The 23,337-nt window shown below is 37.7% G+C and overlaps 1 protein-coding gene across 5 annotated transcripts in view; it reads left to right on the forward strand.

Moving 5' to 3' along the window:
- Nucleotides 1-23,337, forward strand: part of ARHGAP12 (Rho GTPase activating protein 12) — a 76,116-nt gene that overhangs the window by 8,873 nt on the left and 43,906 nt on the right. The gene's annotated exons all lie outside the window — the stretch shown is intronic.

Below are 23,337 nucleotides of genomic sequence, written 5' to 3' on the forward strand. Positions count from 1 at the left end.
TAAATACAATGAAAATGTTTGACATTTAGTAGCCGTGGGGATTAAAGCAGTGGTAGAACTGATGTCACCGTTAGCTCAGTCTAGATGTTCAGAGTGCCAGCCTTCTCACTGGAACAGCTTGGCAGTTTTTTTAGAATTCTTTCAATAATGAGCATTGTTTAGTAGAAATCAGCTGTGTAGAAATTAATGGCTCAGAAAGCTGTTTTTATTGCTCTTAGTCTGTAGTGAGAACATCAAGTTCCTGGCTTTCACGCACAAACAGGATTTCACTTCACAAGACTGACTGCTTCTCCCTCCCCTGCCTGCTGTGGAGTTCAGTTTTATGCAGTCTGCATTATAATAAACTCTAAGCTACAGGTGTTTTCTCTTAAATTTGTAGGATTAGAAGGTAGAATTACCTTAATAATACCTTAATGTAAGTAATTTTTTGGTGGGGTTGAGCTGACAGTGTTCAGCTTTAACCTGACCTTCAGTATGTTTTCACTGTCCTTGAGTACAAATATATGAGATAGAGAGGAATGCTTCTCTTGTGAGATCTTTCTAAGAAATGGTTACATTAGTCCCTGAAGATTATCTTCCTCCTTCTTTCCAGTAATGAAGTTCAGGTTCTGCAACTGTACAGTCTTGAAGTCATGCCTTGCTGGCTGTGAGCATACTGGATGATCCAGAGCCTCCAAAGCAGTGTGTAAAGGAAGGATTTTTAGCAGATGAAATATGTGAGGGACAGAGAGGTGGCAGTGTGAGCAGAAGTATTTGCTAATGAAGACGTAGCAAAGGGTCGGTCAAGAGAAGCATCAGGACTGGATAATGAACATTCTTCACATTTATGCAAAGAAAATGCAACTGTTGGTTGCCACTCTGGTGGATAAGGCGTTGTAAGAACCATATGTTTATGGACTTGAACTGTAGGTAGGCTGGAGGTAATTAGAGGAAGTAGGGCCTGAGAAGAAACAAGCTTCAGTTTAACCAGATTTAAATCTCTGGTGTTGACAGTAACTGCAGGTCAAAGTGGAACTCAATGAAATGGTTTGAGTGAATGCACCGCTGAGATAATGGTGGCACTCAAGGCTGTGAGAATCAATGAAGTTCAGTAAAATTTTAGGAAAACTGTGTCAGGTGTGATGTCTTGATCCCAAGGAAAGGGCAAAAATACTCCTCAAGGAGGTTAAGGATGTGGGGAAGAAAGAAGGTTCTGAAAGAGTGATTCTTGAGCAGATATGGGCAGTACTTGAAAGAAGCAGATGAGATGTCTGAGCAGTAGGAGCAGAGACCTGAGTAATTGTTCTGAAGTAAAAAAAAAAGACTTGCATGTTCAGGCAAACAGGCAGGAAAAGTTGAAGCAAAAGAAGACAACATTAAAAGTGATCTTTAAAAAGCACCCTGGGCAATGCTTGCTTTCCTAACAAGTTTTGAGAGAGAAGGTGTGCAGACAGGGAAAGAGTTGGGTAAGTTCAGAGATCATGTCAAGAATGTTTAGGTGTTATCTTTGAGGATGATACTTTGGAATAAAATCATTACAGACAGAAATTAAAATCTGCTTTTGGCAATGCTAATGCATGATCTATGGGAAATAACTTTGTTTCTGATGCGTGTTACTGCCTCTTTTGTAATAGGAGACAGAATGTATTTAAGAGTAAATACATGGCACTGTCTTAATGTTACTTTTTATGCTTATTAAAAGTTACTTTTAGCAGCAGGTTGGTTTTAATCATTATAAATATAGGCAGTGACCTATTTGCAAAGATTGTTCTGTCTTTCATCCTCTTTAGTAATTGACTATTGCATAAACTGTGAAGCACTAAAGGGGATTACCACTAGGATGGCTGTTTTGCTTTGATTAATTCTGAGTAGTAAAGATCTTAAAGAGCTCTTTCTGTCTTGCCTTTGCAATTTCTGTGGGATTGCAGTAGGCTTTTAGTCAGAAAAACCAAATATTTTGTGCTTCTGTGGATGTCAGAGTGTATCTTCTGGAGATCTTGGCATTCTTGTCTTTGTCATTTAGTCGAAAGACTGGTGGCAAATCATTAGTGTTAGACTACCTTGCTGGTCAAACATTAAACCTCTGAAATAAATACCCGTCACTGTTTTGTGGGGCACAGAAGCAGTTTGCTTCTACGGTAAGAAATTTCATGCTGATTTTTTAATTTCATTCATTTGTCCAAGAGATGAGTCATTTGGCAGTATGAAGGAAGCATGCAAGATTTTTTTTCTTAAGAAAACTGAGCATGTTTGCAGATTCATATATAATGTAATAGTTTGAATTATGTTTTAAGTACCATTCTTTAATCTCTTAACTTCTTAAAAACAGCATTTGTTATTCTAATGATGTTAAATGCTGAAATATGCACATTATAATAAGGTGAAGAATAAATGACAAGGAACTAAAAGCTTTATAATTTAAGGAGTTTTATAAAACATAAATTTAATTTATTTTTTCTGTAATTTCAGTAGTTGCTGCTAGAACTTTGTAAACAGCTTGAAATGTTTGCTGAATTACATTAATAACTCAAAGGTTCTGGAGAGATAATATTAGGGAATATTTTTCCTGGCTGGTTTTGTATATGTGGGTTTTTTTGGTTTTTTTCTTACACAGTGTCAGTAGGTCTGGATAGTTTCACTTTACAGTGTGCTGTTTGTGATTAGTTCTGTCTCTGTAGTTTTAATATGTAAGTCAGATTGCAGGTATTTCTCCCTTTCAGTCCAGGTGAGTAATTCTGGATTTTGGTGCCTTAAATTGAGGAGCCCTTGTGTGCCACTACTGCTGCCTACAGCCCATATCCCATGTGCTCCTCTGAACATCCCTGTTGCAAATCAGATCGGCCTTCCTTAAAAAAATAACCAGTGTTATAACAAGTGTTATCTGTGTGAGGCAGTTGTCAGAGAATCATGACCTGTGAGACAAGCTGGTTTTAGTTGACTGGCTTGTTCTAATACTGGTGTTGGAATGCTCAACTGAGTAAGCTACAGATCTACTTGGTACATGCAGTTTGGTGTTGTGCTTTCAGAATTGAAACAAACCCCTAGTGCAGTGTTAAAATTCTGCAAGTGCCAGCACAGTCTGTTGACTCTTGCACCCCTGTTTGCCCTAAATTAATGCAGAAAATGATGAAATGAAGCTTTGAAGGCACTGATTTAGATGAATAAACCTTTATCCTGGTAGAATTACTTCCTATCTCAAAGCTCAAGATGCACTGCTTAAAGAATAGAAGTCATAATATGGAATTGATTTTTCTGTTTTTGTCTAAAAAAGTGTTATTTCTAGTATGCAAGTGTGAGTTTTGGTGCATGTTGTCCCACCTGCCGTTTCTCTTGAATTCGTGCCAAGTGTCAGCAAGGTGATGACAGAATTTTTAGGGATGGTGGAGTAAATGCTTAAACAGGAAAGCAGCCCTAGGAAAAGGAATGGGTGTTTTGTCTCTCTGTTGCCTAAGTTGAAAGCAGCTGGAGATACTGGGAACTTGCTTTTTCTCGTTGGCAGTGCTTCTGTCATTTGAAGTAGGGAACCATCAGACACAGAAAGGATTGTAATATGTAAAAATCTGCTTGAGACTGTTTTGAGAATATTTGATCATACTTTGTTCTCTCACATGGGTACAACAATGGGTACAAACAATTGCTTTTGCCATGTCTTTACCTGGTTACGATCTAGGCAGTTGTTTAATACTGCAGTGCTTGCCTATAGAACAAAGGTGCTGTTATTCTGTAGAATCCTAAAGAAAGTATCATTTGTTTCACAGCAGTGTGACAAAACATCAGGGAACGTATGACTCTGTAGAATAAAATGCAGAACACTTTTTCCTTTTTTTTTTTTTTTAGGCAGCTCTCTGGAATAGTAGACATTTGTGCTTAAAAAAAGAGAAAGCAAAATCTGTGCATATCTAGTATCAAACAGCTGATGTCTCTGACGTGCCTTGCCAGGTAATTTTGATTTAAAAGCGATAGAGACAGATGGGTTTTCCCTTTATGTGGAGTTTGTTCTAAAGCTAAGGGCAATATTTTGGACAGAACAGTCTTTCAGGATAGTAAGAACTGAGGATTTTCAAATGACTTCTGTGATTGTGAGTAACTGGACAACATACTGTTAGAACACTTGTATCAATTTTGAATTTAGCCTATCTAAATAGGACTTCTGACCTAGTTCTTGGGAAAGACGGTAGATTTCTAGTAGATTATAGTTCTGTTCTGGTAGATATGAAAGTGCTGGGTTAGTGCAGAGAAGCATTCAAGCAATCAGAGAATGCCAGTAGTAGAAAATGGTGCAAAAGGAAAATGCAGAATGCGGATTTCATGGTGTTCCTGTATTCTAAATAATGTGCAGTTGCCAGCCTCTCTCACCTTGAAAAGGAGGTAATAGTGCTGAAAACAGTGTAGAAGAGGTGAAAAACACAAGCAGAAACATGGAACAGTTCTGTGAAGGCTTTACAAAAATCTTACATGAGAGTGGGTGCATGTTTAATGTTGCAGAGGACTCCTGACTTCTAGGCTGTTTGTTGCTGAAATGTCCAAGGGATTGTTGAGAAGTAAAATGCAATATTTTCCCCCCCATCTTCTGATATTTTGTCCTGTCTTTGTAAATGCTTTTGACAGAGATTTGGAGGTTGTGTACAGTGAAGACTAGCATAGGTGTTTAGAGTCTGTATTTTAATTCATTCTAGTTTTCCATCTGATAAGTTTTGTAAATGAAAGCTAGAAGTTGAGGAGCTGTCTGAATGAATTTAGGTTATTGCTTATGTTGAGTTTTGATGTTAAATTATCTGGCTTCACCTTCTGCTTGTAATCAAAATCATGATTAGAAACTTGGACTCCTATTTTAAATCTGAAATTACATATTACATTTTGAATTTAAATAACATAGTTTTAACTATTCCCTTTTAAAATGGTTTACCTAAGGCCTCTGGATGATCTTCAGATCACCTAGTTAAATTAAGTAACTTCCCTGTATTTTGTTTAAATGCAATGCTGAAGAGCAGAGTTTTATGTCTGTTTTCTGCTGGTGTATAGTTTACACAGTTGCCGTCTTTTGCTTTTGTGGATTGTTGTTCAGCTGAATCACTTTGCTGCTCTAGTCACCACCTGGCTCTACAAATATTTATTTCCAGTGCTGCAGGGAGGTGGTGGTGCTGGCCTAGGCAGCATTGTGACGAGTGTGTCAATAGCATGTAAGTAACTCCTTTATGGCAGTCACAGTCTACTGCAAAGTCAGCAGATCTGAAGGACTTGAGGACACACTTAATTTTTTACTGTCACTGATGTGATGGGACTCAGGCAACAAGTGTACTTATGCAATACTGTAATAAAATGGTATGTCTGATAAAAACAAAAATACAGTTAACAAACTTTCTGGACTCTCAACTGGTTGTTCAACATGTCTAGTAATATTGCATGCACATTCATTTTCTAGAGAGCTTGAAAGTTCACTGGGATATGGTTTTTGGAAATAATTCATGGTACAACAGAAATGTTCCCATGTTGCACACAATTATTGTCTTTTAAGTATTTAGAAGAAGCTTTATCCTCCAATAAAGTGTTGTAGCAGAGGTTCTTGAGTGACTTTGATTTGACTGCTTTTCCTGTTGAGATTGAATAAAGGTGCTTCATTCCTGCCCCCAGCCCTGAAGATTTATCAACATGCTTGGCATTACCCATATTAATTCTTGGTTATCTGCATCCAACTGGAAAAGCTAATAGATGTTTGTCATGCATAACTGCATTGTGCTGTAGGCACAGGGGACTATGTAAGTGTGTTGGTATATGTGTATATACCTATGTTCTCTGTATATACAACAAAAAACGGGCAGGTGTTCTATTTCTTGATAGCGCTTTGATCTTGATTTGCACCTCATATAGTGGGACTACTAACTTTAAGCTTCCTCCCAACTTCATGAGATGTACTCATCAGTACTGTCTTTTTTCTGACATCCAGGTTAGGTCCATTTGTCCTGGCTGTGGCTTTGTTTCGTTCATCCCACCCGAGTGCTACACTCTAACTTGTAATGGCATTTTCATGCTTCCCCGAGGCTCTGTGCTTTTCCTGCTGTAGCATGTGTTACTCTATGGTGCTGATGCCCACGAGCTATGCCAGAGGACTGCAGTGCTTGCTCCCGGGAGAGCTTTTCACAGCCGGGCTCTGTGGCTGCCTTGCCCTAGGCAGGGAGCAGGAGCTCGAGCAGAAGCAGCGTGGCCCTGCCAGGGACCCGGTGGTCGCAGAGCGCTGTCCCTCTGACCCTCTGCTCATCTCTCATCCTCTGGCTGAGCTCATCTGCTCGCTTGTGCCCGTGGCAGCTCCTCATCAGTCACCCAGGGCAGCCTGCTCAGGAAAAGCTACAGCCTTCAGCTTCACTGCCTTTCATTCTCCTTGCCTTTGCCAGCCTGAAGGGTCATGCTTATGTGACTGCCTGAGGAGACCCACAGGGTGAAGGAAGTGAAACTTGAGACAGTTTTTCTTTTTATTCTTCCATGCTTCAGTCTCAGAGACCTGTCTCAGTGTTTCACAAGGTTGTGGGTTGTGATCCACCAAGGTGTAAATTTTACTTTTAAATTTTGTTTACTTTTCAGTTAATTATATATGTAAAAACTGTATTGCATCCGTTTTTGCTTTTTGCTAGTTCATAAATTGCTACTGTAACTATCTGTTGAGCAAAACGTAGGTATGTACTTGGGCTTGTGGGTTTTTTTTTTCCTTTTATGGAGAACCAGAAAAATCCAAATCCTAAGTGCTGTGCTAAAAATCTGGCTCTAAACTCTAGTATTCTTCTTTTCTTGTTTTGTAAATCTTCAAAGATCAGCAGATTGTGTCCAAAGGTTTGATGATTCCCTGTACAGCGTTTGTGAGGACTGTAAAACAGCTCTTTCCAGCTGCTGCAGGTCTTTGGTGTGCTGTTTATTAAAACAATTGAAGTGAACATTGTGCTAAGATGGTACCACACTGGAAAATTCTTTCTTTGCAATAAATTTTCTGAGGAAAGTAGCTTGAGGGGCTGTATTTAAATTCTGTGCCCATAGATGGGCTCAGGAATTCTGTGTGCTTATCCTTCTCTCACATCATTACTGTCTGTCCATAAACTGCTGCTTTGCTTCTCAGAGTATCATGTTAAATGGTGAGTTGAACCCTGAGCCAGCCTTCTGTGTTGTCCTTGGTATAGTTGGATCTGCTTGAGTGCAGCCTCAGAATTATAAAGTAAATAAAATTCCACAAATACTGAGTCTTTTTATATCTTCTTAACTGCCTGAAACAAAAATTGCTGGTTTAATATTCATTGAAGTAAAGAGGTAGTTGCAGATTTACTTTAACATTTTCACATAGAAACACAAAATTCAATGACAAAGGTATACTTCTTTTTCTAGATGCAGATTTGCAGGAATAGCTGTTATTGAAAATGAAAGACATTCTTGGTAGTGTAAGGAAAATAAAGGGGAAGAAAAACTGCAGAAATGCATGGCTGAATGTTTCAGGCTTTCTGTCGTTATACTGGGTGCCAACAAACTGTCTACAAGTAGAGAGAAACAGACTAAGAAATACAGTCAAAGAACAAATACCTCTATTTTCAGTAGTTGTAGAGAGAAAAAAAGATTCAACCTGGTTGAGATTCCCATGAGAATTTTATTGTTTTCCTTAATTCTGCTGTAAGCAGTATATGTAGTCTGTTGTTTTGAGAAAAGTCTGTACAATTGTGTACTTGGCTTGAGCATTTTAAAAAAAACCCACAGAAGTGATCTTAAAAAATCTCTAACTTCTTTAAGTTAGGTGCAGTGAATTGGATACATTTCTAAAAATGTTCCTCCTGCTATTCAGTATACTTTTGCAAAACAGAATCCCAGTGTTAAAACTGGAGTGATCATAGCCTGTTCTAGCTCAGTTAAAAGTTTAAAATTAAAAATATCTTAAAAGCATCATGGCATAATTATTTACAGACTTCTTTTTGTGTGGTTTTAAACAGCTACTGAGAGAAATATTCCTGCTCTGCTCCAAGTTTGAAACACCTCATATAAATATATAAATATGCTAAGTGATAACACTTATTTTGCTCATCCTATTATACCTTTAAGGCAAAATTTTAAACTGAAGTCTTGACCTAATGTTCTCTGTATGTTTTCTCTGGCATGAGGCTTAGCTTTCTACTTTATCCTTCATTACCAGAAAGAAATCTTATACGTGATGTAATAGGAGGTGTTCTTTGTTCTAAGTCATTAAAATACATGAGATTGAGGGGGTTCAAGCAGCCCTAACAAAACTTCAGAGTTTTGCTTGTGTGCTTCAGCACGTACATTGTATTGAGAATAGAGGCAGTGTCTTGGGAATTTAGAAGGCCTTGTGACATTTTGTCTTAATTCTTTATATCTCTCTCTGCTCCAGTATAAGTGACAGATGCCAATATATGTGGGATTTTAATGGTTTATTTAGAAGCTTCAACATGCAAACTAAATAGCTGAGTACTTATGTATACTGGAGGTGACAATATGTAAAGAGCCTGTTAAGAGCCCAACTTACCATGGGAATTTAATTTTAAAATACTTCTCTAGTGGAGCTGTGAACTTAATTTCCATAAGTGCCAAAATCAGAGCTATTTTTCCTGGTCAGATGAGTTTTAAACACAAAACACTTGCAGAGCATAGGAAAAACCAGAAATAGATTCATTATAATGTTAAGTATTTTTTCCCATCCTTGCTTTTTGCCTTAAGGTTTGCTTGCTTCAGGCAGGCTGGTGAATGTCCCATTCCAGTATACTGGGAGACAGGATTCCAAAGAAATGCAGTGTCCTAAAATACCAAAGACTCATTTGAAAATGGAATTTTAATCTCTAAGTCCTTACACAGTGACTTTGTCTTGCACCTTGTAAAAAAGTCTTGCTGTCTGTCATAGAACCCACTAATTATATTCAGTGTTACACAGTAAACATGTGAGAGGATACTGGATCTGAATACAGATTTAATAAAGGGTAATCTAATACAGGGACTAATGGGTTTTAAAGACAGGAGAGTCTAATGTGTTGACCACTGTTTGAAATCTGCCAGGTGAAAATGAATTTTGATTTTTTAAAATAATGAAATTTTAGATTATCTATTTTAATAGTAAGATAAATGAGTAAGTGGGAGCACTTAATTTTAATTTAACCATTTAAAAGATTACTTGTTATCTGAAATTGTTGAAATATGTTAAAAAGTTTGAATGGTGTGGGGAAGATGGTTTTTGTATAGTCTCTAAGTTTCAGCCTTTATTGAGGGAAGGTTTATGTGGCAAAAGAAGTCTATGAAAAGCCATCAAAACCATATCAAACAGCCTCTTGGTCTGAATCTTCTTCACGCTGAAGGATCTTCTCATATTGATGCATTATGCTAAGAATATCAATAAAGGCATGATTTACATCAAGTGATTTTTAGAGAAATTGATACTTGTAAGTTCGTGCTAGATGCATTTTGTCATGGTGGGCCAGCCAGTCTGGCTCAAAGCTCTGTACTGCCTTGGCAAAAGGGGGCATAAAACTTCTGTTTCTGCTCAAAATAGGTAAATCTATATGCTAAAATGGGAAGTATGTGTTCTTAGCAGAGTATAGTGGTTCACTATCTCCCTGCATTCCTCTGAGGGGATTTATGGCTGCCAGGCTCATCTCGAGGCTTCACTAGAGGTTTTGTTGTTATTGCTGTACTATTGCTGTGCCAGATTGTTTGCCCATCCTCTAATCCCCTATTTTAGTGGCAATCTCAAATGCACAGCTCTAGCTCAGAGTAAGTGTTATTTAGGAGATACAGCTAATCACCCTCCCTACTCATTACTGCTCTTGTGAAGACAAAAGCATTTGGAGTAATGTTAGCCTAAAGCCTATTCAGGCACTTAAATTTTCCCAATAAGCTTCATATCTTTAATATGGCTGTTGTACTAGATGTGGCTGAACAGCAAAATCTTACCAGTCAGCAGGCAGAATAAGCTCTGACACTGCCAGCAGTTGCAGAAGGCTCTCTGGGCAGTGCACTGATCAGCTTTCAGCACTATTTCTACAGATCCTCCTGGGACTTGGGACCCACAGCTCCTACAATGCCTGCAGTTGCATAATTCACCTTTTTGTATGAACTCAATGGAAATCTTGTTGGAAAACGGTATAGTATTTGGCAAAGTATTTGTGTATCCAGTAATTCTAAATACATTAATTATTAATTATTTTTTCTCTTGGAGACTCCCAGGAAGTTCATCTTCCATTCTAACTGTGTTTTCTGGAGATCAGCACCAGCTTTCTGTCAGCTTGCAAGAGCAGCTTCATGTACTGACCATTACTATGTACTCAAGCATACATACATGTCCTTTAAAGCAGTATTTTCCCCTGACAGCTTGGCAGATAGTGCTGCCATACTTTATTATACTTGTAGTTTCAATGAGAATGTTCTCTAAAGGCTGCTGGCTCCAGCTGATCCGCTGAGTGCTGAGCATGGAATTATAATTCAGCAGCACGGGGGAGGGCTGTGCTCGCTGTGGCGGGCACAGGGCACCGCTTACTGCCTGTTGCTTAATCAGCATGAAACTATTAGCAAATTCTTGCCATCTCAGCTAAATGTACTGCTAATAGCTTTGCTTTATTGCATAGGACAGTCAAAAAAGCCTGGAATGTTTTAGTAGTTTTAAGTAAGCATAACATTCCTCTTAATGAAGTTTGACAGCGTTTTCAGAACTCCCTCACACTGTATAACAAGAATACCATTACACATGCCTGTGTACTAAGTGCTGGTAATTTATTTGTGTGCATTTTCTGACACAACTCTTCTTATATGAAAGCTTTTACATTAGAATTTAAAATTATGTTATTTTACAAATGAGATTACTGGCAACAAAAGCATCTGTATATTATTAGTCCATTTAAACATACTCTAAATTTAGTCATGGTTTTACAGTTGTTAGAAGACTTTGTAAATCCAACTTCAGTGGAAAAAAATCACAGAAATTATTTGGTGTTTTTAAAATTAATTTAGATTAAGTCTCACCCCCCAGTATTTTGGAACATGCTTTGCAATCTGGAGCATGCAGTGCACAGGGGAATGTGTGTGCTAGTGTGGTCTTTTTCATTTGGATCATCAGGGGTAAGTTTCAGAGAGGGTTAGTGACAGATAACTGAATCTGATTGTTTCTTTCACCTCCCTGTCTTTTGTTCAGTGGTAGGTTGTTTTTTTTTTGTTTGTTTGTTTTTTTAGTGCAGTTTAATAATTCCTTCATTTTAGTGATAAATTTGAATCAATCTCTGATACCTAGGGATGATTTTCAGTTTTTCTTATCAGCAGTGAATAATGGTGTTGCACGGCAGAAGGAATTCAATTATGTCAGTTCATTTTACTTCTAGTAAGCTGTGAATTTGTCTTACAATCATGGGGGAAGTGAGAAGGGCCACTGTGTTTTCCCCAGTATTGTAGGTACCAGACAGCTCAGGCAGTCTGCATGATGGGCAGGGATGTGACAAAGAACTCTACTTCCTATTTTTATTGCAGGGTCTGGTTTACTTACAGCTGCTCTTACTCATTTCTCTTACTTCTGAGAGTCTTATCTCATTCCTGGAGCCCAGAATTGAAAAAAGGTTTTTATGGTCTTAATCCAGCAGTGCTGCTCATGGTCAGAATGGCTCTGCTTCGAATGCAGTGCCATCCCCTTGCATCCCTGCAGGACCAGATGCAATCTTTATGATCAGTGCATCTTTAGCAGACCCTGTCTGGATTGGTATAACTGTGACTGCAGGCTTTGGGAGATGGAGTCTACTTCAGATATCAGAATACTTGACCCCCTTCCCACACACACCTCCTCCTCCTTTCTGGCAGGCTATACCTCTTTGTTTCAGCTCTTCATAAGAGGTCTTTCATCCTCAAACTTTGAGAAGGACCTGCAAACAAGCAGGGGGATTTCTGTTAAACATGTAATTACAGTAGATGTTCATACTTGTCTGAGTGAATGAAATCCACGCAGAAAACTAGAGTAAGACTTTTTGTGTGTGTGTCCTGTTACTTACACAGTTGGTATCTACAGCAAACACAGCATTTTTTGTTGAATAGATGGTACCAAGCGTTTTAATTACTCAGCAGCCCATGTAGAACTTAAGAGACCGTTGGAACATGTTGTGATCCTGTTTTGCAACACATACCAATGGACATCATGCAATAATTATCTGTATGAAACATGTAACTGGCTTGTTTAAGGACTATTGTTGAAAGAGGAGAGATACTCAGATTTAGTTTTGGCGGGTGGATGGTTGTGCTGAGCTTCTGGAGGAATTGTTGATGTGCCCATTCATTATTATTCTTTGAATATTGTGGTATCCACTCTTTCTCTCCCCACCTTTTTAAAGTAAGTTTCTAGACTGTGTGACACACTGCCTCAGTGCCATCACCAATTGCTTTATGTGAGCTAGAATAGACATGCTGTAGGCACTGTGCATTGATGCTATTTTGTGGTTCTTTCTTGGTTACTGTAGCATACAACCAACGGAATATTTTTTTATCCTCTTGGCCATGTAGAAGTTATATTTGTAGTGTGAAAATTACAATTGCTTCTAAACAGATGAATACTGGATTTTAAATTGTGCTGCATTTACTCAGAAGCATAAAGAAGCCCCAAACCCCAGTTCATTTAGTTTGCATGACCTCTATTTCATATTACAAAATGCAGCTTGTTTCATCATTTGCTTATTTGCAACTTCTCAGGGAAGAAAAATGACTTTAAGTTTCCTGTTAGTGCTGCAGCTGTGAAAGCGAACCAGGGGAAATGGCCACAGGTCCCAGTAAAACTACTCTTAATTAAACATTTGGGGTTTGCCAGCTTATAACATTTTGGGGTTGTTTTTGCAAATTGTACCCAGGAATTGATTTAACAGCTGCAGTTCTGAGGATGGTGAAGTTGATAATTCACAGTCAGGGGAGAAGTACAGTTGAAGCACAAGTTATTGCCACTTGTTGACACATTTCAAGATATTGCCTTGGGTGACTTAAATTCTATGCTGGAAACCTTTTTAGTGTAGAGATGATTTTACTTTGATCATCTCTGGACATGGAAGTAGGCTTGTCCATTGTTGAACTTGCTTGTTCTAAAATAAATACATATTAATCCCACAAAGTACAGCACTGTGTATCTTTTGTCTGATTTGTTTTGCATCTTACTGTTTTTTGGGGTTAACCACCTCAGTGAACCGAAAATGGGGGTATGTCCCTATTTTTTTTTTTTTCCTGAAATCTGAAAAGCTTGATTGTCCATAACTCATCCCTTAGATTTGTGGGAATGTCTGAAATAGGAAGGATGTCTAGACCCAGTGGTAGCCTCTTGCTTTACCCCTGACAGTTTTGCTACAGGTTGAAGAAAATTGTCCTTGAATTTTTCTTTTTGGGAAAGGTGTGCAGGGGGAGTGGAGAGAAAATTTCCTCTTTCCTTACTGGTGTGATCTTAAAATACTTAGGGATTTTAACTTATTTGGAGTATTGAGATACCCTGGTGGTTTGCAGAAGAGAGGAGAATATTGCATTTTTCCTTGCTTAAATTGATTTAAAATATTCTGAACATTCCTGACCCAGGTTTTTTTACTAAGAATTAACATTAGTAATATTTTTTAATTTTTCCAGATGGTGTGAGGAAAATGCTTTATTTTATACTCCATGTGTAAAGTATTGCACATGTTAGATTTAATGTTAAGGCAATGTTTATTGCTGACAAAAACTATGTTCTTCAGAATTCAATTTTTTCATTCCAAGTGTGGGACTGAAGCTAAATAAATAGAATATTTTTCTCTTTACAGTCTTATCTTTCATCCTACTGCTGAGCTCTGTACTCTGAGGTGACAGGAAGAACTGTCATCTTAGTCATCTTAAAAATATTTATTATTCTCTGCCTGAGCTACTTGGGGTACTTATTTCCTTCTTTGATGGCATGAGGTCTCATCTGCTTCAGATTTTTAATGCTCTGATCACCATGGTACTGTACTGCTCTTTCTTATAGGCTGCTGTTTTTTCTTAAGAAAAAACAAGGACTTAACAATAAGTCAGCTTCTTACTATCTACTTTTAATAGCTTCTTCATTTGTTTCAAACTTCAGATGTGAATGTGCTGCTTTTCAGGATGAGGGTTACAGATTTGTAATGTAGCCTTGTTTACAAAGCCTTGTGTGAGTAAGGAAAATAGAGAACAACCCCCTTGTGGTTCCTTCTCACTGCACAGGGATAAGAAGCAAGAGTACCAAAAGTGCTATTGAAGGTTGTGGACTAAACTACACTCAAGTTTTCAAGGAAAGTTCCCTATTTTCCTGATAAGGCTGTTGCAAAATTTATTTCCTTTTTTGCTCCATATGTAAGTAACTTTTTTTCCTCCCTTCAATTTTTTTTTTACCCATCCCTGGGAGAAATAGACAGTTCTTTACTTATTATTGTTTCTGTAACTGATTATGTTGCTGATAATTCCTTCTCTCAGCTACCTTTGGAATTTAATTAGGCGACTAAACCTCCTTAAGAGCTAACAGAGAGGTTCTGAAAGAAGGTCCTGCTCTCCTGTCACCTTAGTCAGACACTTCAGAGGTGTCTCTGGCTGACCTTGCAGTGACCTGCTGACACCTAAGGAATCTAAATATGGGAGGGCTTTTTATTTGTTTGTGAGTTTTTTGTTTATTTATTTTTTGAAGTCTCAGTGGGGTTAATTTATTGCCATTCTGTTTTTTCCATCCCTTTGCTGCAAGATCACATCAGTATCAGGGGTGCAGAGGGCAGGGGAGATGGGGTTGCTCCTTTTGATAGCCAGTGGGCCAGTAGACCAGCATAGCTAGATCTTAAAAATGTATCACTAATCTTTGATTTTCTGAAACAAATAAATTGGTTTTTTTTGTTTTCCAAATTTTGAGTTGTTGCCTGAGTCCATTGAACTATGTGCTTTATTGATTTGATTACATGAATTGAATTAGCAAAAGCATTTGCTGAACTTCTGTATAAATAGAAGTGTCAGTGTGGCTTCTGCCTTTCTGCACAAAGGAAATTCTTTGTGTGCATGGGTAGTTAGGGTAAATAACTTAAAGTTACTTTGTCAAGTTACTTTCCTCTTGGTTTCCCTTTCTGCTAAGATTAGCAAACCAGTTTTTATAAAAGGAAAAAGTGAGGAAAAAGTTGTTTTAGGTTTTTTTTTGCAGTAGATATTCTGATGTTTTAGAAAAGATAGCTCTTAAAAAATTTGCCTGAAGTTAGAAATATGGACTTTGTGTGTACAGATTTAAGAACATGCTGAGATTTTTATTTCCCTAATCCAAGTTCGTTTTATATTAGAGTATGAATACGTTACATGATTAACAGATTTTATCATAATTTTTCTAGACTTTGGATGTATAATTTGTGTTTTGGCTTGTAGTGGTATAGAGTTAACATGACAGTATGTAAAATGTGGTTCTTCAAATCATATATTTGGAAATTGTTTAGCCAATCATGATTCCTAAAACATGCTTTTTTTAGGTGTTCCTGTTTATAAATTGAGCACTCTTGAATTTTGTTTCCCAAGATTTTACTACAGTGTTTATGGAAGTCAATGTGAATAGCTACAACTTCATCAGCTGTTTCTGAAGTTTATTACCAAGTGGGCAGTTTAATCAAGGAAATTGCCCTCTGGAGTTTTGGGGCACATGAGAGGTGTAGTAGCTTGTGAAGGTAATTGCAGGTAATAAACTCAGGGAATGCGTGGAGAGGCAGATGTGGATGGTAACTGGGTAAAAAGTGACTGGAGCCTACCAGTTACACAACAGAATGTATCGCTCATTAATTAGAATGTGTTACTGCTAATGTATTAGTAAGGCAAACCAACAGATGCCATTATAGTATCTGATTAGATGCTTTGCTTCCTAGGCCAGTTAACTGTGTTCTTCACTGGGGTTTGCCACCTTAATTAATCCCGTAAGATATTTCTAGTATCCCAGTAAGTGTGCTCCTACATCAGCTTTGCTTATACTGTTGGAATACTGGTGATGTTCTGCAGCTGCATATGTTATTAAAAACTTCTAAGTGTTGCAGTTCATAAGCTCAAGAAGATATTTTGAAATTGTTCTAACACCTAACAAAGAAATACTACCATAACAAAGGCTTGCTGGATTTGCTGCCACAAGCAACATTTGGTGACGCAGAGTTTCACACAAGTGAAATCTGCTTTTGCAGCAGAGTAAAAGGACAGCAGCTGTAAACTGAGTGGGAGTTCTGCATTTTCTTTTCAAGTGTTTGGAATGAAATACCCTTTCTAACAGAACACATATTTGATGACTGATCTGTTTTAGAACTATTTCTTGCAAATTGTTATTTTCTCTATTTTCTTTAAGAATCCTCAACTATCTGTTGTGAAAGTGAACCATTATAATACACATATAGAGTTTAAAAACTATTAATTGCTCTGGGTCTTTCCTTTTCTTTCTCTTCTTCTTTCTGGGTTTTTCTTTCTCTTTCCTTCTCTTTAATAGGAGAATATTACAGTTTTTGCTCTACTGAATGATGGTAGTTTTGGTAACTTGTGTGGTAGTATTTAGACTTCATTCTGTTTATTCAAGTGGCTCTCAAGCTGTCTTTTAGGTTTTTGAGCTTGCTCAATACTACAACTTCAGTAACTTGGGAATTTTATCAGAGGTGGTGTTTACTTTCCCATCTGCACTTTTCATGGGTTCCTGGCTTTACACTGCTTTGTGTAAGCACTGGACTCTCAAAAGTACACTGAAAAGCTATGGGATCTGTACTTTTGAAAATGTAAAGTGTAGAAAAAATTGCCATTCAGTTTGAAGTGACTGTAATGGAAACTTTTCCGTGACTTTTAGGCTGAGTTCAAATAATACCATTCTACACTATTCTCATAATAATAGTAGGAACTAACTTCTTAGACGTGCTGTGTTTCTGTAATGGGTACAACATAGAAGCGTTCTATGAAGATCTTAATAATCTGCCTTTAAGAGCACTTTCACCTCTCTGAGGCAAATGAGATGTACAGCTACACATTAAACCAGTTAAAACTGTAAATGGTCTGGTAAGTGAGGAGTCTCCACTACTTCTAAAACTTAGAGATTACTCTGCTGTAAGTTTTAAAACAACTGAAGAGCTTGTTGTGCTCTTGTGATACTTGCCATCTGAAAAGCAGTACCTATTACAGGATAATTTTCCACTGGAGAAAACAAACTAGGCTTTTCTTGTGTTTTCTTAGTGTACTGTTTTAGTTTGTATAGACTGCATCCTTGAGAGACATCACAAATGATTCCCAACAGCTTTATTATTCACAAATCTGTATTCAGACATGTACTGCAGACTTCAAAGAGCTCAAGAATTGACAGCAATTGAGATACAGTGCAGAAAAAAATAAAATTAACTTCCCTAAAAGGGAGGAAAAAGAAATGTGTAAACCTCCTTCTGTATGGCATATCCAGGTTGTTCAAGATGTGGACTAAATTTCTGAATTAGGTTACAGATAACTTCATTATGTGTGTTGAAATACCAGCATTTGATCTGGTGAACAGGGAGAAAAAGGAGTGAAGGAAATTCACTCTCTGACTGTCAAACATTGTCAAATTTGGCCCCTCGTTCCTAACTGGGGTAAGCTTGCTGTGTAAGCATGTATGACGTAAAGTGTTTCATATGGTATTGAAATTTTCTGCTATAGGAAAAGCAGCTTTGTCTATATTCTTGGACAAAAGCTTTTTTATGGAAGGGAGAAGCTAGATTGTGCAAGTGGCAAAGTACAAGTACGGTAAACACTGTCATCTTTGTGCATGTTTGACAAAGGATCCCATTGTAAGATCTTATTTCCGTTTTTTAAAATATTTGACATCACTGTTGCACTCCTTCAGTATACTTTCTTTTATTGCTGTAAAACTTCCTACATTTGTATGTAATAGTTTGCTCATGCAGCGAGCGGCTGGAGGAATGTGAATGGGAAATTTGCAGAGTATGCAGGGGAAAAATGGTTTTCCATCAATTTTCTTTGATTGGTCACTTATGATGGATGATCTGGGAATGGTCTTGGTACTCCAAGACAGCCAAGTGCTCTCCTGTCACAGGCTGTGTCCTGCTGCTGCAGCCAGTTCCCATTCCTGTTCCTGAGTTCTTGTGAATGTGGCAGAAGCAGCCACCTTTAGCTTTCTGTACTGCAGGATTTAGCAATACAGTTAAATAAACCATTATCTTAATGAATATGAAAATAATTTAAGTAGTTTCTTTTGGGCTATGAAGGGAAGGGAATGTATTTAGTTTGAGGGGCTTTTTGCTATGCACCTAGATAATGGTAGATTTCAGTAGCACTAGATAAAGATTTATATTTTCATCAACTGGAATTTTTTTTTTTATTTTTTATTTTTTTTTTTATTATTATGAGAGAGCTAAAACAGAAGGGAATTTACATGGCTGAAATAACACAAGCACATTCTGGTAACCCCGATGTCCTATGTACTAAGGCTCTGCTTCATAATCTGGTTTCATTACGCAGAATATTAGTAGAAGTACAAATAATTCATTGTGTGCAACTATTGCCAGTAATAGAAAGAAGTAATATATCAGCCTGTAGTTCAGTGTAAGCAAAATACGAATTTTCCTGAATTATAAAATTAGCAAAGGTGAATCATGCTTAATTTAGCTGTTTCTAGTCTAATCGAAAGTTGCTGACTAGCCATTAAAAATTACTTTAACTCTACCTGCTTAATTTTTAAATTGGACACTTTTAACTGTTGAGTAGCCTTTATTAGGCAGATACATCTGAATTATTTGTATGGGATGATTTAATTTCTGTATTGCTTTGCAATGTCATATTTTTTTCCTTGCCACTTTATAATGGCAGATCAACTGAACACAAGTCCTTCAGTGCACTTAAATAATACTTGCATTAATATAGCTTGTCTGAAATTTATAATCAGCTGTTAACAGGCTTATAATATTTACTCACATTGTTTCATATGTTCCTTAGAGGTAGTGTGAATTATCCAGTCTATGTTGGAGAAGGTTAGAGCAGAAAAAAAATTGTTTCAGTTCCCATTTAATATGGCTTGTTTAATTAGCTTGCCCTGTTCACTTGTGAGGTAGCAGAGGACTCACTGAAAAATCTCCCCTGTGGGTTTTTCAATATAAATTGTAAATATGCCCATATCTGGGCATATTTAGAAAGAAAACATTATTAGAAAGAAAACAGAGTCCAGAACATGTTTGTAAAAATATAAACCAAAATTGGAAAGAGGAAGGAAAGGATGAGCTAATTATTCTAGCTGAAGCTGTCACTTTATGAAAATGAAACTGTAGAGTTTTTGAGATTTATTTTTTATCATTCCTGTTGAATAAAGCTCGTATTGAAGTGCTGGCCTTCCTAAAAGGACAGTGGGAATTCCTTGGCAAGAAGCTCAGTTGTTGAGGGAACTGGGATGCTTCATTCCCAGCCTCAGGATGCTGTGGGCTTTGCCTGTTCCCCTTTCTTCAGCTTGCTGCTGCAGAGACAGTATTCCCTTGCTTTCCTTCAATATAATGCTCCTCTTTTACATGAGTATGGACAATCTGTTGTTTGTAACTTCATAAGGAGTATTGAGATTTGCCTTTCCTTTTTTTTTAAAGTTTATTAATTTTTAACAGCTACTTGCAGCAATCTGAATGCTGCTACTGAAATGAAAGCTTTTACATTCAGGTTCATAACAATAAGAGAAGCTGCAGAGCCACCACAGTGAAAGCAGTTTGATGTGTGGTGGGTCATGTTTTGCAGGCTAGCACTGCAGTCATTCTTTAAAAAATTGTTATGTTTAAGAAGTTTTTGTCTTGAATTCAAGTTCTATAAAAGGAATAAGGTAATTACCAGTTACAAGCAAACTTTGCTTTCTGGCTTTTTGTTGCTGGCATACTGTGCTACTTCACAAGGTACTTTTCATTACTGAAATGTGTACGTTTGCTTTCCATTGCACTGAGTTCAGGTTTCCAGAGGCCTGATAGCATATCTGTGGCCTTTGTTAAAAATGTTGACTGCTCATTCATGAATGATTAACAGGTTGTTTTTTTTAAAGGCCCGTATCTGCTTCCTACTGTGCCAGTATAAAAACTGTTCTGAAAATGCTGTGTGTGCAGTCTCTGAAGGATGTTGTGTGTTGATCCTGGAAACTTGGTCCTGCCTGCATGAAACTTTCTTCCTTATCAATCAGCAAGGATCTAGTGCAAGCAGACTTTTCTGAGAGACCGAGGTTAAATGTGGCAGATTTCTACAGTATTATACAGACCATTGCTGAGCTCTGGAAGGGATCCTTGTGTTCTTGAAGTTGCCAGAGTGCCTAATAGACTGTAAAATTTTCATTCATGTTGTAGTGTCATAGAAGTATTTCTGCTTTCTAATCTTCCTACATAATTTTTCCAGCAAGAGTCCCTCACTGTTCTTAGCAGAAGAAAGCAACATGAAAAAGTCTGAAATCCATATCAAATAGCAAATGAATGTTGAAATGTTTGGAGTATAAGGCATTTAGTGTGTGCATGCATGGGCATGTTGAAGGATGTGTTCTTGCAATTCTGATAGTGAGAAGACAAGGAGTCTCTTTGGGAAGATTTAATCCCATGTTGATGAGCATTTAAAGTCTGATAGTGAAAAAAAAAAGCCTCGGGGAGGGAAGTTCTTGCTGGAAGTCCTGTTTAATGTTTGGTATGTATTTAAATCTCCTTTAACTGTGTCTGTCTGGTTTGGGGCATACACCCATGGAAGTGATCAGGAACTGTTTTGGTCTAGGTAATGCTTTGTCTGTTCATATTAATATATTGTTAGTGAGTAATGATTTTGATAAAGTTAAATTGATCTGCTTTTTGGCTTGAAATGATTCAAGTTTTTTGCGGAACTCAGTTGCGGACTCACAAAATGGTCATCTGAAAGGAAGGGGGGGTGGTGCAGTGCCCAGGAGCTCCACAGGAACATCTGCTGTGACCTGCCTGTGTGGGACTGTCCTTCCCAGCCTGAGGGGTTTGACCTTCCTGCCAACACTGGCAGAGCACATATACTAATGTTAATTTCAGGAAACTTTGAGCTTTATAAAAGCTGGGGTTTTTTTAATCAATAAATAAGATATTCTTGACAAAATCAGTCTTGGTAAGGTTGGGTGCTGTTGAACTGAGCAATATCCTAGACATAACAACATACCTCATCACATGGTTCAGGGGGTGAGGAAGTTTTGTTGTGTGCTACAAGGTTATTAAAAATAGTTCTGATAACAAAGTCATATCCCTCAAATATGTACTTACGAGCTAAGCTGTGTTTTATAGTCAGATTGGTGGCATTGCATTTTCTTAATGCTTCACTGAAAGCAGTAATTTCCAGACATCTTTCAATAATCTTGCAGTTCTCCCTGAAAAATCTGTCAGAAGAGAAAACAACAGGGAATGAGAGTAGCTGGAGGGTTGGCTTGGCAGAACAGCTAGTTGTCTTGTTTGCTCAGGAGAAAAGTTCTGTCTTCTCCTTGAAAACCAGAAATTGGTAATATTGAGTTTGGAAGCACTAAGGATTCAGAAGAAAATCCTTCATTTACATTTTCATTTCATGTTACTGTTTTAAACATAACTTATATGCTGCTTGAGTTAGGTGGCAGTACTTTGGCCTCTGGTTATAATAGTGAAATGGTTGAAAACCTCGGTGTGAAGCATCTGAGCCATGTTCCTATGTGCTGCTTGAGCATTTCCTATGTGTTTGCTTTGCATTCCAAAGCAAAAATATACCAAGCATTCTGTGTTGCAGGCTTTCTATTTGGAAAACACTTTTATTAATACATAGAACTGTTCTTTTAATGATGGCACTTAACTGTCTTAATTAAAACAAAAAAGTAGCTGTTAAATGTGGGCCAGACAGCGAAGCTGCCTTATTGCTTTGTGTAGAAGAGGAATTTCAAGAGAAGGTGAGGGTTGTGCAAGCCACCAGCCCCCCATGGCAGCAACCAGGGTGCTCAGTGGTGCCACTTTTGCCACTTCCTTAAAAGAGAGGAAGGAGCTGGAGGTTTGTGCGTTCTGTGGTGTCATTTCAGTGACAAACCCCGTGGTTCAATGGCAGGGTGATTTATGTGGGAGATGCGGCTCTGCAGGCTCTTAGGACACCAAGGCAGAAACAGTGCTCTTGAATGAGGAAGCATCAAGATTACTGCCCTAACATCCCCGGGAACTGATTCATCCCTGAAGACAGTAGGGTGGTCTTCATTCACAGTAGTGTTGTTTATGCTCTTAGGGCTCTCAAGGCAGCTCTTCTGCCCTCCTCACCAAAAAAAAAACCCCAAAAACAAAACAGTGTGTGTGACTTGGATAGTAAAAAAATAACCTTTTACTGTTCATCAAGTTTTGTAACAGATTTTTCCTTTGAGTCAGGTATAGGAGGATACTGATTGGTTTTGGCTTTCAAATTTTTGCCAGTGCTGCAATTTTTTTTTTTTTTTGTTTTCAGTGCTTGTGGTTTGCCTTAGATGTACTGTACTTGCTATATCTGGTAAGCTGTGTTGTCTCTAGAGGCACGCAAAACAAGTCCATGCCTGTTATAATCTCATTAAGTTCCTCTCTAGCTGTTTCCCCCTTTGGTTGTGGATATTGCCCATATTTGGTTCTACCTATGGTGCAATCAGTTTATATCTGATTGTGTGGTATGATATGCTGTCTTGCCTGAGCAAACCCTGATATTTTATGATTAGATGTGGCCTAGATTAGCATCTTATGATTTTAATGCTTGAAAGTGTATTATAAAAGATCTTTTGTGCAATGCAGTAGCAGCAGGAGGCACAAGGACTTGCCTACAGCCAAGCTGCTCAATTAAGACGGAAGGGATGTATAAATTGTATAGTTTTTCCTTTAGAGTACCTAAATATTGTTCCCCAAAATACAGAAATGGCAATGCACTAGCAGGAAACTTAAATTTGGTTTAATAACTAGCTGCTTTCACAATCTCATAATCACAGCTCTCATGAAAACACATGCTCTTACACTTTACATGGTATGTTTGTATTAGACTTTAATAATTGAACATCTGAAGCTTTATTTCTCTCCTAAACACTGTAGGGGCTCATTTGGAAGTACTTGTGATTTCAGTAAGTTCTGTGGTCTTCTAACCATAATTTCTGCTGTAACATTAGCAAACTTTATTAATAAGCAATTGTCATTAGTGTTTTGTTTTCTTGTAGGTATTTGTTCTACTTTTCTGCATGTATGTGAACAAAATCATGTGGATAAGAATATACACTTAATTTCTACCAGAAGGGAGGGGTAATTGAAACATTTGGTGGTGTCGCCTAAAATAGTTTCAAATAAGCATGTTTGAAAAGGCATACAGGTGAACTGTCCAGGTGTTTTTCAGAATTCCATAGTCACAACATTGTGCTCATCTTTCTGACTGAGATGCCTGTTTAGACCTTGC

This window comes from Poecile atricapillus, chromosome 2 (genome assembly GCF_030490865.1).
Source record: "Poecile atricapillus isolate bPoeAtr1 chromosome 2, bPoeAtr1.hap1, whole genome shotgun sequence".
NCBI lineage: Eukaryota > Metazoa > Chordata > Aves > Passeriformes > Paridae > Poecile > Poecile atricapillus.